The following is a 6,822-nucleotide window of genomic DNA, read 5'->3' on the forward strand; positions in this document are numbered from 1 at the left end:
TTGAGTTTTAAACTTCAATTTTGAAAACTTTCGATAGGACACGACCTAATCTCCCACCCTCCAGCAACGTCAACAAAGATAACCCAAAATTGTTTGTTTAAAACTTCCGTTTCAGCAAATTTTCTGGAAGAGCGCCGATCCTTTCTAAACTAAGGTCACAAAAAATAGCTGCAATTTAACATCAAATTTCAAAGAATTTTAGGAAATAACTCCAACATTACTTTCCCCTCAAGTCTCGAAAAAAATCCTAAAATTGCAATTTCTGACGTCAATATTGAAAATTTCTCCATAGACCTTGAATGTTCCCGACTCTTTTGTCCTTGCAACCAAACACAACCAAAGATTAATTACAGCTATTTTTCATACACCAATGTCGAATATTTTCTGGGGTCGATCCCCCCCCCCCCTTTTCCCTCCGTCTTTCCTCTGATGTCACCAAAGTCATACTATAAAATGCGGTTTTACGACTAGTCCATTTTTTGTACCTATTACTATATTCAAAGATATAAATTATAGCGAAGGTGTTTTTCTAACTTTTTACATAAATTCATCCTTCTTCTGTTTTTTTTTTCTTTCTTTTTTTTTAAATTAGAACTTGATACAGAAATTTGAAGAAAGATTTATATAGATTTATATGGGCGTTATAGTCAAAACATGCAAATTGCTCTTCAGGGGCGGCTCATCAGGTCTTTGCACACGGGCGGCCGACACCCTAGGATCGGCTATGCCAGTCAAAACAACTATTCCAATCTAAAGCCTAAATGAAAGGCAATTTCAGTCTAAATTGTTAAAGGGAAACAAATTTCCAATAGAATCTTCACATAATTAAATGAATTTGTAATAGAAAAAATAAAGTTAAACACACAAGGAATTAAGAGGTCTCAATCACAAAACTTAATTTTATTTATGTTTAATTTCCCACATTTTATTAAATGTTTTCAATATTAAGGCCAATTTTGTCACAGCAAAAATGTCGAATGCGGAGGCCTGTCGGTGGTTTTTCGAGATGGCCGAAAATCACCAGCGCCAATTTTTGATGATTATGCACCATGAAAGAGATCCCTCTGGTATCGGTTTGGCTTTGAATGCCCTCGGCAAAATTAAATCCTTAGTGCAGATTCACATTGAACAGAATCTGGGTGTTTCCATCTGGTGGAAATTGGGTGTCAAAATTATCTTAGCCGTTGACATCCGCGCCTTAATGGCAGTTAATGAAAGACTCGATGCCATATCGTGGAATAGCACTAGGTCTGTAAAAAGCGAAATCGCCGATCACAGCCCCATTAGAGAGAAACAAAGTAGATCACGCTGGAGTGGCAAACATAAGGCTGGTAGAGGAAAGAAAAGCTGTACTGGTGTGATTTTCGGGGCTGTATTTGCAGTGATCATGGAACTGTTGGAGTTGTTAGGAAGACTGTTGGGAAGTTAGCTTTCTGAAAATTAGCATCATTGAAGGAGCGATAAATATAAAATGGCAAAAACAGTGCCATAAAGAAAAAAATGTAATTCCTTTGAGCCTTTCGAATGCCGTGGTGGCTTCAAAATAGACTGCAGAGTGCATTCGACAGGGCGTTGAGCATTCAAAAAGACAACAGAAAGCTGGGCCCTGCGAAAAACATAGATAAGAAACAGGCTAAAGCCAATATTAAAGGGAAATAACATGTATTACGGAATTGAAAAGGGGACTAAACATCAATACCGTTGCTGAATGAAGGCAGGTAATGTCCAAAGACATAACACAAACTAATATGTTATATACTTACTATGTAATTTATTTACTTACTATGTTAGATATTATACCAAAGTGGTTGGGAGTGAGTCTTATCTGCAGAAAAATTAATGTGGGGTGGAAGATTCCGAATGAATTTATCACAGAACAAAAATTGCGCTTAACAACTGACTGGAGTATGAAAGACAACATGTTCAAAAATCATTAAGTAGCACCTTAGTATGGTCTATTAGAAGAGAGTAAAGGTTGCAAAACGCAACTCAATTCGTAATAGGAGAACCCAGTCATTGCTGAAAAATATAACATTGGCCAAAGAGTCGGCTCATTGCACGGTTGTGTTTGAAAAAATCAACAAACGTAACACTTAATGCTGAAAACACAATAAAAATAAGCAAACAACAAAAGAAAAAACAAATAAAAAATGAATTAAAATTAAAAGCTAAAAGGAAAAGCAAATTAAACAAAACAAAAAGTTAAAAACAAATAAAGAAGAAAAAAAGAAAATTAATTTGAATTCTGAAATTTTTAATTCAAATTATGTTTTTCGCAATCACGAACTGAGACAGGACCCTACTTATTGGAGTTATTGTTTCTAGAAACAGGTCCTGTCCCCCCTCCCCAAGCTTGCCTCTCCTCTTGGGCGGTTAAGTGTACATAGTTGTGTGTGTAAGTGTGTAGGCTTGTGTGTGTGCGTAGACTGTGTGTATGCACGTAGGCGTGTGTGTGTGTGAGCGTGCGTGTGTGTAGGACATGGACGCCTCCGACCAGGAGAAGCGGATAGCTCCGGACCGGAGCAGCCGCGCCGCGCCGCCTGCAGAAGACGGTGGACGGTGGTGCTGCAGAGGCTTCTGGTCCAAGCTGAAAAAGACACGGACCTCAAAAACGGTCAAATGAGAACAATAAGCAATCGTGATTGCTCAATAAATAAATAATTTAAAATTAAATAAACGCAGATAACTTTTTTTTAACAAAAAGGCTGTCTAGGTTAGTTTTTTATTTATATTAAAATCTAATAGAAAAGGGCGCCAGCCCAAAAAAAAAACGGTCAAGGGCTACAATTGATCCAATAATTTATCTTATACATAGACTAAGCATGTAAGTGGATGAGGGGCTCCAAAATGAAATTGTGCAAGAAGACAGCTTATAAAAACTAGCAAATGCTTACATGTCGGTCTAGGATAACGAGAAAAGACAATGATACAAATAATAACAAAGAGTTTTGCCCTCTTCATACTTAATGCTATCAAGTAGCTGAAATCAGATGAAGCACAAAATCCTTGACAGAGACAAAGTTCGTCACAATTCCCTGGATCTTTTTCAGAATGAACTGAAATGAAAGAGCTGCAAGAAATTCTACTAGTTATACTATTTCACCGAATATCAAATACGTCCCATTCAAAAGACTTAACAATTGTATGGCTTAAAAACTGCCCATATATTGGCAAAGCAGCATTCCCCAATGGTTCTTGTTAAAATCAAGTATCACGATGTCCTATTACATCAAAAAATAAGATTCGATGCCATATCATGGAATAGCACTAGGTCCGTAAAAGGCTAAATCGCCCAACACAGCCCCCATTTGAAATAAAGTAAATCACGCTGGAGTAGAAAAAATAAGACTGGTAAGGGAAAGAAAGGCTGTACTGGTGTGATTTTGAGAACTGATTTGGAGTGATGATTTCAGAACTTACTTTTGCATGTGTCTGCTGACATTGCATCTAAAAGGAGCTGATGTGTGCATCACATGACTTCCTTTTACTCCAATTTAATGTCATTTTCTCATTATCGGCAGTTTTAACGTGATTCAATAGTTTACTCTCTAAATATCCATAACAGTGGCCAAATTAAAACCAGATTAAAAATAAATAAATAAATAAAAAATCGCCAAATTTGTCGCCAAGTCGGCGACAAAACTGCGCGACCAAAAGACTGACATTATATCGCCAAGTGTCCGCCAAATCATAACACCACTTGAGTTTACATCGAAATTAACAATGATTTCCCCTCAAAAAGCTGCAAAAGACCCCCTTCAGAGCATCCGAATGCAACCAAAAAGAGAGGTGCACAACTAGACCCCACTAGGAGTCTACGTACCAAATTTCAACTATCTAGGACATTCCGTTCTTGCGTTATGCGACATACATACACACATACGCACATACATACCTACATACAGACGTCACGAGAAAACTGGTTGTAATTAACTCGGGGATCGTCAAAATGGATCTTTCGGGTGTCTGTACGTTAGTAGGCATATATGCACGTGTGGTCGGGTTGAAAAAATAAACTCAACATTCATTCGTGGGTGAGCAAAATGGAAATTAAGGCCGATTTTCGAGTGAAAATTTTTTCGCGATTACAATACTTCCTTTTTGTAAAAGGAAGTAAAAAACTGTTGATAAGTTATTTTTCTACAATACTAATTAGCATCATCGATGTCGTCGTATAACTATAAAAGGGCTAAAATAACTCCATGAAACAACAAATGTAACTCTTTTAAGCGTTTCAAATGGCATGGCGACTTCAAAGTAGGCGGCAGAGTGCACTTGATAGAACAAAATGTGCACCAAAAGACAGCAGGGGGCTGCGTTCTGCGAAAAAAGAAAATTAGAAAAAGCCGGCTAAAGCCAACACGAACTAATCTGCTAGTTTCTTACAATATTACATACTATACCAAAGTGGTTGGGAGGGCGACTTATTTGCAGAAAAAAATGTATGGTGGAGATTTCCGGGGGAATTTATCAAAGAAGAAAAATTGCGCTTAACAATTGAATGGAGAATAAAATATAATATCTTTAGAAATCATTTAATGGCACCTTGGTTTGATCCACCAGATGAAAAGTTTCCATATGCAGCAGAATTTGGAGTAACAGAGCCCGTTTACATTGACCAAAAAGTCGACTCACTGCAGGCATTTTCATGCCGCAATGTAGAAATTCCCTATGCTAGGGAAAACGAGCATGGAATTGCAAATAGAATTTTCGATGGTTATTCGATGGTTAATATGTAAAGAATCGTAATCTAAAATCTCTACTACCGGCTTTAAGCCGATTCATTGCATTTCCTTTGTACACGTACTAATACACTCATCTCAAAAGGGTATTTTTGTCTTTTATTCGTTTAAGTTGATGAGCAACTTCAATGAACCTTTTTTCCTTTTTTTGAACGTCTAAATGAGCAAATTTATCGACCACAATTGATGTCACGCTTTGATGGAGATGGGGTTCTTGAAATTATGACAACAGTTTGTGACAAGAAGCGTGACATCATACATTTCAGTTGAAATAAAAACTTCTTACAGCAATAAACATATGTAATGTAGTGTGACATGTGACAAGGGGTGAGAAGCGGTTGGGATAGTGGGATGTGTGACTTTTTGGCAAAGGGAAGATGGAGGTCAAATATGCTGAAAAAGTGTAAGATAAAAGGACAGTCCCAAAGTTAATGCCATAAGCTAAGAATGCAAAACATTGCTGCTTCAAGTAAGCACTTCAAATTGTATCCAAAGCTCAACTTCTTTACTTTGGACTAACTATAGAAACCTGACATTTAGTGTCAAAAATACAGAAAAATAAGTCAATGGTTTTAAAAAATAAAATGAAAAAAGGAAAATTAAAATTAAAATGAGCAAACTTATCGACCACAATTGATTTCACGCTTTGATGGAGATGGGGTTCTTGAAATTATGACAACAGTTTGTGACAAGAGGGTAACAAGAAGGGGGGACATCATAGATTTCATATGAAATAAAGAACGTTATATATATATGTATATATATATATGTGTGTGTGTGTGTGTAATATAGTGTGATATGTGACAAGGGGTGAGGAGCGGAGGGGGGTAAGGTGATGTGTGACACTTTTTGACAAAGTGAAGATGGAGGTCAAATATAAAATGTGTAAGATATATGGAAAGTCCTAAAGTTGATGCCATAAGCCAAAAATGCAAGACATCGCTACTTGAAGTATGCACTCCAAAATGTATTCAAAGCTCAACTTCTTTACCTTGAGCTAACTGTAGGAATCTGACATTCAGTGTCAAAAACACAGAAATATAAGTAAATGATTTTAAGAAATAAAATGAAAAAAGTAAAACTAAAATTAAAAAGTAAAAGAAAAAGTAAATTAAAAAAACAAAGAATTAAAAAAAGAATTAATCAATAATTTAATACTAAATTGAAGCAAATAAAATTTTCTAGAATTAAAAACTGTCAAAGATATGTTTTCATTTATACTAGATATTGCAGAAAAGGAGTTAATGCCATGAGCCAAAAATGCAAGACATTGCTGATGCTTGAAGCATGCACTCCAAAATGTATTTAAAGTTCAACTTCAAAACTTGGCATTACGTTTTGTGCTTAGAAAAATAAAAAAAATCTGACATTTTATGTCAAAAACGCCAGTAAAAATTAGTAAACAAATAAAAAAATGAAAGAAAAAGAAAATTAAAATTAAAGAATAAAAGAAAATAAATAAAAAAGAAAACTAAATTAAAAACTAAAAGAAAAAGTAAATAAATGAATAAAACAAAGAATTAAAAAAATAATTATATTACTTTTAAACTAATAAATGGAAACAAATTTTTTTTTCTAGAAGTACAGGCTGTCAAGGATATGTTTACATTTATATTAGATACTGCATAAAAGGGTGCTAGCCCGAAACGAAAAGTTTAAGGGTTACAGTTGAATCTGCAATATATGTTCTCCACTTACAATAAGTGAGGGGGAGAAGGACTCCAAACCGATATTCTTCAAGAAGACAGATAGTAAGAACTAGCAAATGCTTAAATGTTGATCTAAACAGAGAGTAGCGCGAAAAATTAGTCCATAAAAAGAAAGGAAACAATAACCCCAACTAAGATAAATAAATACCTTTGTGCTGAAAAGTAAAGTAAGAAAAACAACGTAAAAAACGCACAAATTTGCCAATTACAAGGCTTTTGTAGGATGTCTTTTCATCCATAAGCTCATTACTTTTTGCATTGAAAAAGGCGTTCCCTGTAACGCCGAAACACGTGTCTGTTGTAATTGGCAAATTTGTGCTTTTTTAACTTTGTTTTTCTTACTTTAATAACCCCAACGTTTATTGTGCTTG

The sequence above is a fragment of the Uloborus diversus genome, chromosome 8 (assembly GCF_026930045.1).
Source record: "Uloborus diversus isolate 005 chromosome 8, Udiv.v.3.1, whole genome shotgun sequence".
In the NCBI taxonomy this organism is placed as follows: domain Eukaryota; kingdom Metazoa; phylum Arthropoda; class Arachnida; order Araneae; family Uloboridae; genus Uloborus; species Uloborus diversus.